We start from the raw sequence: 12938 nt of genomic DNA on the forward strand, positions 1-12938 counted from the left end.
GCTTAAGCTTGGTTTGAAAAATTATTTTGAAGGAATTCAAAGGGCATAGTAGAGAATTATTATCGGTAACTGATGTCCCGAGGAAAGAAAATGCAAACACCTAGTAAGCAACCTGAAATCTCTAGCATGACTCATGAAGAAGAGGAAGAAATGCTACATGATATATCAAAATTACAAGACCAAGTGCAACAAATTTCACTCTCACAAAAACTAACAGAAGCTAAGATAAATGGTGTGGAATCTAAGATAAAGGGTGTGGAAGCTAAGATTGACAATTTGAAGGCAGATTTGACAAATTTTCTACAAGAAATACTTACTAATGGTGTAAGGGTAGTAAATGAAACTCATGATGCAAACAAAAGAAATGTTAATCATGATTTCATAAACTCTAATGTTGGATCGAAGACCCACCATATTCCAAAAATCGATATGAGGAAGTTTGATGGCAAGGATCCCGCAACATGGATATTACAGATGGAGCAATTTTTCGATCTCAATAATGTGCAAAACACACAAAAGGTACATATTGCAACTTTATATTTGGAACCAAATCAGTTTGTATGGTATCAATGGCTTTGCTCTTGTAAACAAATTATCACTTGGGCAATTTTTACGGAAGAATTAACAGCACATTATGAGGATACAAAAAGCAACACTTTTTTTAGCCAATTGATAAGTCTCAAACAAAAGGGTTCAATAATGGAGCACATTGAGGAGTTCCAAAAATTGAACATAAGGGTAAAAAATATTCTAGAGGAGCATAGGATTGATGTGTTCATAGGGACTTTAAAGGATAATATCCAACATGATGTTCATCTGTGGGAACCTGATTCATTAGAGAAGGCATTCAGGTTAGCAAGAAAAATGGAAAGCAAAATTATGGCGACCAGGAAGCATACCACTCACAATTATAAAGATGGAAGTGTTGTTGCCCCTAGTCTTCCACAACCTATAAGGTTGACACCACAACAATTGGAAGAAAAAAGAGAAAAAGGGCTTTGTTACAGTGCTGATAGCAAATACACTAAAGGTCATAAGTGTGCTGAGAAGAAATTATTCTACATAGATTGTGAAGAGGAAGAGGAAAAGGAGCAAGAAAGGTCAAAAGAAGAGGATATACTCCAGGAACAAAGTCTAGATAAAGAAGAAATGAATCCGACCATATCTTGTAATGCATTGGCTGGAATTACCACTCCTCAAACCATCAAGATAGAAGGACAAATCAAGAAGAAAAAGGTAATAGTGTTGATTGATTCAGGAAGTACCCACAATTTTATTCATTGTAAGGTAGCAAAAGAATTGAATTGCTTCCTATATCCAGCACCAAAGTGTCAAGTGATGGTTGCAAATGGAGGAACAATAAATTGCTCTGGAAAGTGCCATAATATCAAGCTATCCATGGGAGAATATGTATTGACTAGCCCAATGCTTTCCATTCGAATGGGAGGTGTTGATGTTGTACTAGGAATCCAATGGCTACAATCCTTGGGTACAATAGCTTTTAATTTTCAAGAACTTTTCATGAAATTTTATGCGGAAGGAAAGGAAGTTGAATTAAGGGGTATTGTAGGGAAACCGGGAAAGATAATCAGCTCTAACAGTATGACAAAGCTTCTAAAAAAGGAACAAAGAGGTGTAATTGCACAATTATGTTCGCTAGATGTTTCCACGTCGAAATCATCTATTTCTCCAGATATCCAAAAAGTCTTGGACAATCATTCCAAGGTATTTGAGACTCCCAAAGGTCTCCCACCTATTCGTGATCATGATCATGCTATTCATCTGATTCCAGGAAGTGTTCCTCCAAACATCAGGCCGTACAGATATCCCTATGCCCAAAAGAATGAAATTGAACGTATGGTTGCAGAAATGCTAGAGGCTGGTATAATTCAACCTAGTCAAAGTTCTTTCTCTGCTCCAGTAGTATTGGTGCACAAGAAGGATGGATCATGGCGCATGTGTCCGGATTATAGGGAGATCAACAAGCTCACTATTAAAGATGAGTTTCCCATTCCTATCATTGATGAATTACAGGATGAATTGCATGGATCAATTTACTTCACCAAGTTGGATCTTCATTCAGGATATCATCAAATCAGAATGAAGACTGAAAACATTCCGAAAACAGCATTTAGAACTCATGAGGGTCATTATGAATTTTTGGTCATGCCTTTTGGCCTTACCAATGCACCTTCTACATTTCAAGGTTTGATGAATTCCATTTTCAAACCCTTCCTTAGAAAGTTTGTGTTAGTATTTTTTGATGATATACTAATCTACAGCAAGTCGTGGAAGGATCATGTTGAACATGTTGACAGGGTACTACAACTATTGGAGGAGAAACAATTATATGCAAAAAGATCCAAATGTTTCTTTGGAGTACAAGAGGTGGAATATCTGGGTCATATTGTATCTCATGAAGGAGTTAAGGTAGACCCTAGCAAAATTAAAGCCATTAAGGAATGGAAAATCCCCACATCCATAAAGCATCTGTGAGGATTTCTTGGGTTGACAGGGTATTATCACAAGTTTGTTAAGAATTATGGGAGAATAGCAGCACCTCTAACAACATTATTGAAGAAAGATGCATTTTCATGGACTCCAGAAGCAACAAAGGCCTTCAAACATCTTAAAGAGGCAATGTGCCAAGCACCAGTCTTAGCTACACCAGACTTCACAAAAACCTTTATTGTGGAATGTGATGCTTCATGAAATGGAATTGGTGTTGTTTTAATGCAAGATGAAAGACCCATTGCTTTTGAAATTCGACCAATCAAGGGAAAGTTTTTACACAAAGATATTTATGAGAAAGAAATGTTTGCAATACTACATGCACTTAAGAAATGGCGACCCTACCTAATGGGAAGACACTTCAAGGTAAAAACGGATCATGATAGCCTTAAATACTTTTTAGAACAAAGATTATCATTTGACGAGCAGCAAAAGTGGGTCACAAAGATGTTGGGTTATGACTTTGAAATCATCTACAAAAAAGGGAAGCAAAATGTGGTGGTAGATGCACTCTCAAGAAAGGACGAGGATGTGGAAGCATTGTTGTGCGCCATTTCTATTATCCAACCAAATTGGGTAAACGAAGCAAGGGAGGAATGGAAGAATGAAGAAGAAGTGTGGGCACTTATTCAAAAGTTACAACAAGATTGCAGTACATCTGATACATTTAGTTGGAAAAATGATTCGTTATGGTACAAAGATCGCTTATACCTCTGTAAGAATTCCCAACTCAAACAAAAGATTCTTATGGAATTGCACACTTCTGCCTTAGGAGGGCACTCAGGATTTTTAAAAACTTACCACAAGGTTAAGAAGGAATTTTTTTGGGATGGCCTTAAATCAGATATTCAAAAGTTTGTGGCGAAATGTTTGGTTTGCCAATAAAATAAAGTTGAAACAATTAAGACCCTGGGTCTATTACAACCTTTATCCATTCCAAGCCAACGTTGGGAGGAGGTTTCGATGGATTTTATCACAGGTTTACCCAAGTCTGAGGAAAAGAGTGTCATCATGGTGGTAGTTGACAAACTTACCAAGTATGCACACTTTTGTGCATTATCACATCCATTTAAAGCCAGTACAGTTTCTACTGCATTTATGGAAACAATTCAAAAGCTACACGGAAACCCAAAGATTATTGTAAGTGACAGAGATCCCATTTTCACTGGAAATTTTTGGACAGAATTATTTTCTTGTCTCGGTACTTAGTTAGCTCATAGCTCATCTTATCATCCTCAATCTGATGGGCAAACTGAGATAGTAAACAAATGTTTAGAAGGATATCTTCGTTGCTTTGTATCTGATAAACAGACACAATGGGTCAAATGGTTGCCTCTGGCTGAATGGTGGTATAACACTTCCTTCCATACAGCAACAAAAATGACCCCATTTATGGCACTTTATGGATATCAGCCACCATCCATCACATCATATTTAAGAGAAAATTCTAAGGTTCAAGCAGTGGAAAATCACATCGAGCATCAACAACAAGTCCTCCAACTCTTAAAGGATAACCTCGTGTTGGCACAAAATAGAATGAAACAACAGGCAGATCAACATCGCAGTGAAAGAAGTTTTGATGTAGGTGATTGGGTATTCCTACTGCTACAACCATATAAACAAATGTCCCTCAAGCAAGCTAAGAAGGATAATAAATTATCACCAAAGTATTATGGTCCATACAAGGTGTTGCAAAAGATTGGTACGATGGCATACAAATTGGAGCTTCCTGCAGCTTCTCGAGTGCACCCAGTTTTCCATGTTTCATGTTTAAAAAAGGTTATAGGCGACAAGCTCCCAATTCAAACAATATTGCCAGGACTTGACGAGGAAAGAAAAATTATATTGGAACCAGAAGCAGTCACAAAAACAAGAAGTCGACAGCTACGAAATCGATCAATTTCAGGGTATCTCATCAAGTGGAAGAACTTATCGGCTGAAGATTCCACATGAGAGGATGAGAATTTTATACAGAAGCATCCAGAATTGCTCAAGCGTTGAGGACAACACTTTTTTTAAGGAGAGGGGCATGTTAGGTCCCTATAATACTAGTGATTACCCCATTACTATTGCAGTTGTATCCCTTATTAATATTGTTGTGCCCCTATTTCCCCCATATTGTTATTACTGTGCCCCATAGAATCCCTCTATTGTTATTTTTGTGGCTTTATATTATTATTGATAGGTCGGCTGGGTTATATTGTGACTCCTTAGACTCCTATATATAGAAAGGAGGTTTTGTCGTTTGAATCATCAAGGAATCATTCATTTGTGTAATGTAAAGGAGGTTGCCCCCTCGAAGAGGCTGAATTCTAAGGCGTTGATCTATCTTTTCTATCTTTTTGTGAGTTGGTTTCATAGCACTAAAGGACCCCTTTTGGGGTTGGGAGGGCTGATAACATGAAGATGGGGATTGCTTGAAGCATTGCTTTTGTAAGAACTAGTCTGCCAGCAAAGTTTAAAGATCTGATGGTCCATTTACTGACTTTATCCTGTAACTTGTTGATCAAAGGTTCCCATATACTTTTGTGCATTGGTTTTGTCGTTAGAGGGACTCCTAAATATTTTGAAGGAAGGGAATCCCTTTGGAAGCCAAGAATTCTGGAGATGTTTTTCTGAATAGCAATATTGGTATTGAAGAAAAACATTTTTGATTTGGAAAGATTTACTTCCATACCTGAGGCCAAGGCAAAAATATTCAGAATTCTTTTGTAGTTAGAAGCTTCTTGGACTATGGGGAGTCCCTGAAGCATGGTATCATCTACAAATTGTTGGTGAGTCAGAGCTTGCCCATTATCAGTAAGCTTCAGGGCTTTAATCTTACCTGAAGATTGCGCCTGCTTAATAGCTCTCCCCAGCCCTTCCATCAAGATAATAAAAAGAAAGGGGGATAGCGGGTCTCCCTGTCTGAGGCCTCTAGAAGGACTGAAAATCTCTGAGGGGGAGCCATTGACCAAAATAGAAAAGCTGGAGGAGGTTACCAGAGCCATTACCCATCTAACCCAGATATGATCAAATCGAAAAGCGATCAACATTTTCTTAAGGTAGACCCAGTTTACCTTGTCATAAGCCTTGGCAATATCTAATTGCATGATCATACCCGCCTGCTTCTTGCTAGTTAAAGAGTGCACCACTTCTTGCGCTTGAATGATGTTATCCAGAATTTGTATGCCTTCCACATAACCTGATTGCTCCCCAGAAACTAGGACTGGAAGCAAAGGTTTGAGTCTGTTAGCCACAACCTTTGATATAATCTTGTAGATTACGTTGCATAGGGCTATGGGTCTGTATTTATCCGGAGTAAGAGCAATCTCCTGTTTGGGGATCAGGGCTATGAAGGAAGTATTGAGGGCTTTCAGAATGGTTTTATTTGACCTGGAATCCTCCACCACATTCAATATGTCCTGCTTAACAATGTTCCAACAAGCTTTGAAAAAGTCCACATTGAAACCGTCCGGGCCCGGTGCTTTGCCATTCTGCATGTCTTTGATTACATCTTTTAACTCCCCTTCTGTTACTGGTCTATTGAGGTTGAAGTTCTCCTCCCTGGAAACCAGTTTCGGTATGTTTCTAGTAATCTCCCTGATAGCTTGCTCTCTGTCTGAAATATTTTCCTGTGTTATACCTTGGAAGTGGTGGATTAACACAGCTTCTATAGCTTTATGGGATATCTGAAGTTCCCCTGCTTCATTCTTGATTGAAGAGATATTATTGTGAACTCTATTGGCCATGGTGGTTCTATGAAAGAACTTAGTGTTGCGCTCTCCTTATTTTAACCATTGAACTCTAGATTTTTGTCTCCAAAATATTTCCTCTTGTTGACATAGATCCTCCCATTTTTATAATGTTTATCCGCTTGTTCACTGATATTTTTATCAAAGCCTTCCTTGATTAGAGTCTGGTTAAGAGCCTGCATTTTGTTTTCCACTACTCTCTTTTCTTCAAAAATATTACCAAAATCCTTCCTATTCCATTCCTTAAGTCGGCATTTTATGTGCTTTAGTCTCTTTTGGAGAAGATACATTCTGGTTCCCTGAACCTACAAGTCCTCTAACCACCATTTCTTAATGTTGCTTGTGAAATCTGGGTGTGACAACCAGATATTTTCAAATTTGAAGGGTTTATTTCTAGGAGTACCTATACCCTTGATTTCCAATTGGATTGGCCAATGATTTGAGCCTCCAAAGGGAAGAACTCATGCTATTACCTCTTTCCCATCTAGCATAAGATTCTTAGAGATGAAGAATCTGTCTAGCTTTGAGGCGACTAGGGTATCTCCTCCTCTCCTGTTATTCCAAGTAAATAGGCCAGTATTCCAATTAGTATCAACAAGTTTTATGTTGTTAGAAAAAGTTTGGAAAGCCATGGAGTCTTTACTTAGAGATCTTGTTCCTCCTTTCTTCTCTGAAAGGGACTTAATCATGTTAAAATCCCCTCCCATGATCCAGGGTATATCTGCATGTCTGCTCCTGAGATCCACCAGGGTATCCAGAAAGTTAAGTTTGTCATCTATTCTCTGAGGACCATAAACATTTGTGACCAGAAAGGTATCCCTTTCTCCTACTGGTTGAATGACAATCGACAAGTAATTTCTGGATGCCTCAACATCCAAAATGCCAATTTTGTGGGGATTCCAAAGAGTAAGTAAACCCCCTATTGTATTCTCTGCTTTTACTTCGAGAAACTCATAGCTGCTAAGCCATTTACTATGGATATGTCTTACCTTTTGAATGGAACATTTTGTTTCTTGGATAAACATTATATCTGACGTTTCTTGTTTCATTCTGTTGCTAAGCATTCTCTGCTTTCTCTTACTCCCTAGACCTCTAATATTCCAAGATGTCAACTTCATTATAAAAGATTTGTAAAGGAGTAGCTGGCTAGATCTTTCATCTTACCTGAATCAATCATCAGCTTTCCACACTCCATCAAGAGTTCATTCTGCTTTTTCCTTCCTCTTTTCTTGCCTGGGTTTCTATTAACTGGTCCCAGTGTAGTTTTCATCGTTTTCACACCTCTGTTGTCCTGCTTGTCTATGTTGTTACATCGCTCTGACTTCCCAGTCTGCGATCTCCATAGAAACAGTTGTTGTATTCTGCTGAGTTCCTCTTGAGGTAGCGAATCCACTCCCCCCGTGGTACCCTGCCTCAAGAAGCCTTCTAGGTCTAGGTTTTCTTTGTCAAGAATTTCTAGTAGTTCATGGTCCTCTGGGTCCGTATCATTCTGGGTCATTTCCTGATCTATTTCCTGTTCCACATCGCTCATAGTGGCTTCTTTCTGGTTCCCATCATTTTGTGTTTGTTCTAGGTTTTTCCTTTCCTCCTTTTCTGCAGAACTCCCTTCCATAGCTTGATCTTCTTTAGTAATCTCTTCCTCTTCCTGAAGCACCTGAAAATTGTTCTGCCTAAACTGTTGTCCTTCGCGCTGCTGATTTTTCGGCCCTCTTTTACTTCCTTTACTTCGGTTAACCACTTTCTGAAAGCCATCTGATTCTTTCATTGTATTACTTCTACTTTTATTTATTTCTTTGTTGAGCGGACAGTCTCTAAAGAGATGTCCATGTTCATGGCATTTGTGACATCTGAATGGAATGTGCTCATAATCTACTGTTTGCACCCATTCTTCATCAAAAACTTCCAGGATTATCTCCTCCGGCAGAGCTCCTGATAGATCCATTTCCACACATATTCTAGCAAAGGAAGTATATTTTCCTCTTCTAGTGGCTTCAGAGGCTTTAACGTAGCGACCTAATTTATTCCCTATGGCAGCTAACGATTCCGTCTGCCAGTAATCAAGAGGTAGAGAATATAGCCTTACCCAGATCAGAACTGAAGTGAAAGTATCCTTTTCTGGGACAAAGTTCATTATCCATGGTCTCATGTAGATCCCTGCAGTAGTAAAGAAGTAGGGCCCTCATTCAAATATTTTGTCCTTGTCTTCAATATTTGTGAACACCACTGTGAAAAAACCCTTGGACCCAAGATGAAGCTCTATGCTTCTTTTAGGTTTCCAGTGGTATTTGATCCACGACTGTAGGGCTTTTTCAGTGGGCCATAGTCCCATGAACTTATAGATGATGGCATATGTCCCCATGTGTTCCCTATACGCCTGCAGCTCTGGATTATTTAAAATCACCCTAGGAGTTATATCTGTTTTGGGTTTGCAGGGTCCCTTGTGTTTTTTGTCTTTAGTTTCCTGTTCTTTGTCTTCTACCTCCTTGTCTTTTGTGCCATATTGATCCTTTTCTATGGGTTCTTCTGTTCCCTCTTCCATGATTTTTTTTCCTTCCACCCCTGTTTCCCTAACATTTTCTAGAGGCTTCTTTCCCCTGCTGGCCAAGGCCTCCTTGTAGGAGGGAGTGGAGCCCCCTCCTCTGCCACCCTTCATAGGGTTCTTTGCCTGCCCCTGCGTGCACTGAACTCTGTGCGCTCTTCCCTGTTCGCGCTCTCAGACACTCTCAACCGGAAATATATATGTACTTTAACTTTTAAATATAAATCATTGAGTTAATTATGTATTCCAAATTTATATGTTTTTTAAATGTCATCAGTGATGCAAACTTATATAAAAAATTAATTTTATATATATATATAGATAAAAGGTTACAGCCAAGCTAAATATTAAATTGGTGAATAAGATTTTTTGTTTGTGGGATAAGAGACTTACTTCCGCACAGTGATTTAATTGTTAAGTCTATAAAAACATACATATTCTACCCTTTTCGTTTTGAACATGTGATCTGTTAAAAGAAAACACATGCTCTTAACCATTAGACAACTTCAATTGAAACCTGATAAAATGTTAACCTTTCAGATTTTGTGATCCGATTGTTATTGGGTATACAATAGCTTGGTGGTTAACCTTTCCGACATGCCAGAAGGGTTACACGATGTCAAACCTAACTCATCGTATGTTTATTTGAATTTTACGTGGAGGACGGATTTGTTTGGGTTCACGTGGAGTTTTTTTTATATCAGATGGAGCATGCATGTTTTTAAAGTAGTATGATATGTGTGTCCTTGTTCCCCTTTTAAAATTTTGAAACAACGTTAAATATAGTCTATGTGGTATAAGGTAGGATATAGGTGAGTTAGATTTATTATTATTTTATATTTTTATATATTTTAAATTTAATTTGTTTAATGTATTTTGTTTTTTAATTATTTTATTTTGTTTTGTTTATATATATATATATATGTGTGTGTGTTTTGTTATGATTTTTAATTTTTTTAATTTTGATTTTTTATAATTAATTGAATAATTAGAATTATTTTATTTAATTTTAGTTTTATTTTTTTAATTTCTATTTTATAATTATTTGATAATTGTAAATTATGTTTATAAGGTTTTTTTCATTATTAATATAGGATAAAAATTCAAATAGTGATGGTCATTGTAATATTAAATTTAATGTAGGGTAAATATGAAAATTTAAGGAAGCAATTTTTTTATCATAAGAGCGAGTCATATAATGAGGGACACACATGGTGAAACTGACATAAAGAACCAAGCTCAAATTGGGGTCAGATTAAGCACTAACATTCTAGCTCCATCTGGGAATAATGCCTCCCTACAAGGCATCAAAAGCCATAGACCAGATGCCTTCACATTGGGCATGGAGTTAACTCATGAGACAAAAGGAAACTCAAAAGACAAAAACATAAAACAATAGAGGAAAAATTTTTGCATCTTAAACTTTCAGTTAGAGAATGAAACAAAGATAACACATGAGGCCCTAGTACATAAAGATTAATGAGTTCAACAATTATTTCCATACATAAAACACTTGTTTGTATATTCAATGTATCGAGGTATCTATGATAATGATCAGGTTACATACTAAAAAATTGGTATATGTCTCACTTCCCAAAAGCATTTCAACACATATATAAGCCAGACATGCTTACAGTTAATGATAAAGAAATCACATAAATCATAGTACTAATTAAGATTCATAAGAATGACTTTCATTTTAGAGTAAGGTTTTATTGAAACTAGGGAGACTAGTTGTCAGGGATTTGGTTCCCTTTTTGTCACATGACATGAGTTTCTAGAATCAAATGTCATTATGTTTCCACGGAGTGTCCATAGCCCCGACAGATCATCCACTATCCTAAGGTAAGGAACTTTCTGGATTCTTGTTTATCCTTCATGTTAGAGGTATTTGTTTATTTTAAGAAATATGTGCTTTTACAGGATGGGAGGATTACGCGGTGGACTTAGTCCAATACCACTAACCTTTCTCTGTTGTCAGCAAGCATTCATAGCCCCAGCAAAGATTTCAGCATACTCTATCAAAAGTCACCTCAACAGAAGGAGTGGGAGGATCACACACTATATTTTAATCTAATGCCACTAGTCTTGCTCCGCTGCAATCGAGCGTCTATAGCCCCAGCGGATATACCATCATGCCCCACCTAAGAAAACATAAGTTCTTATCCCTAGGGTAGTATGGTGATAAGGGAAGATCTCATGCATGGTTGTGATAGTGACTAACTAGTTCCACTAAAGTTTCAATTATATCTATGAAAACCAATCATTATGTTAAACATGTCTAGCACCCTCGTGGTAGTCATGTGTAAGTAGTATGAGAAGAAAGGTGTAGTGATAAATGTTCGATATGAAGTTGACATTGTTAAAGAATATGAGATTTGAGCCCTTTTGAAAAATAGTTACCCTGTCAACCATGATTTACAACAAAGTCTTTAAATATGTATTTAAAAATATCGTTAATATGGTGCACACTAAGGACTCATAGATGTGTATTATATTCTTGCTATGGTCGTCTAAGTATTCTTTAAGACATAAATAATTTCATCTTTATTCATGTTAAAACTAAGAAGCATAAGTAAGCACAAGTTTATTTATGTACATGGTTTATATGCAACATATTTCAATAACAATATTTATCAAAGAAATTGAAAATCTAGTGTAACCAAACAAAAACCTCGCCAATGGAATGATTTTTAACTGTAGGCTCCACTCTTAACCAAAACTGTAATATGGGAAGAAAAGAGTAAGTTTCGTCAACTAACATGCATCCTAGAAGAGATTAGATGTAAAATTGACATGACATTGATATTCTTTTAAAAACCTGATTCATCCATTCCTCCACAATGTCCTAATATCTCATTTGAAAATTTAAATGATCAAACTTTTTCCATATACAACTTTCAACCATCATTTCATAGGGTGTTTTTTTATCACTTTCTAAGATGGAGATAAGGTTAGTCTCACAACATTCTAAAAATTCATGATCAAAAATTGGTAAAGAGTATTCTCCAAGATAGTCATCATATTTCAAATTAGAGCTTGTAGTATCATGATCCAATTCCTTAGAATGTCGCAAAAGAGATTGTAAAGAAAAAAATTACTGTCATTATACGATGCAACAACCTCAAAATTTTGAGTAAAAATGTCATCATTAGAAACATGGGAAGCTATGTTTTCTTCATTATAAGACTTATGTTCTAAAAATTGTGAATTTGAATCATGATTATTTTGCAGTCTATTACATCAGTTATAGCTATAATAACTAGGAGGAGATAAAAGGAAAGAATTGATATGTTTAATATTGGCATTGTAGTGTTGGCATTGATTTCAACGAGTTCATGGTGTTTCTTGTCATATGCACGTGTGATGAATACTTGGTGATGTATGTTTGGCTTGCTAGTATTATTAGTTAGCATTGATGTCAACATACTTATGACCAGACCTAGTGGACGTAATTTGGACATGGATTCTATATGTGACGATGGGATTGAGGTTGACATGTTGTGTTGATTGAATATGTTGCTATTGTAGGAGGTTGGAGTGCTTCTACATGCGATGCATATGTCTCTACATGTCCTTGAGACATTGGATATGTTGCTACACATGTTGAGACGAGGTTGGTGATGAGGTTGTATGTGTTAGAGGTGCCTCTATCAATGTTGGAGGAAGTTGGATGACATGATGTTGTTGTTTTAGTTGTTAGAGATGTTGCGTTGGATGTGTTGTATAGGTTGTGGTTGTTGGTTGAGGCATTGGAGGTGATGATCTTGGCGATGAGGTTAGCAAACTAGGTCTTGGATGTCACTAACTTGTTCTTGGCCTATGTCATCATTTGTAGACTTGTCACATACGCTTGGAGGTGTGTTCAAGAGCTGAAGAAGATGAACCATCAGCTGGTATTGGTCCTGGACTGATGTCTCAATGTTTTTTCGGGTGTGTGTTATATTCTTTCTACGACTAGCATGGGTTTTGTGAATGGGTTTTGCATATGGTTTTGGGGATGATGGTTTTCTACCCATGGTATCTTGTAGATCCAGTCAAGGGAACTATGATTATGTTCTAATCCAGGGTTAGTGGATTAGGTTTTATGAATGCTTTGGCACGTATATATATGTGTTGTAACGTTGAAAGGAATATAATGAAAAATCAATCTG

The sequence above is a fragment of the Pinus tabuliformis genome, chromosome 1_2 (assembly GCF_031772625.1).
Source record: "Pinus tabuliformis cultivar Carrire ecotype Pingquan chromosome 1_2, CPIR1, whole genome shotgun sequence".
In the NCBI taxonomy this organism is placed as follows: domain Eukaryota; kingdom Viridiplantae; phylum Streptophyta; class Pinopsida; order Pinales; family Pinaceae; genus Pinus; species Pinus tabuliformis.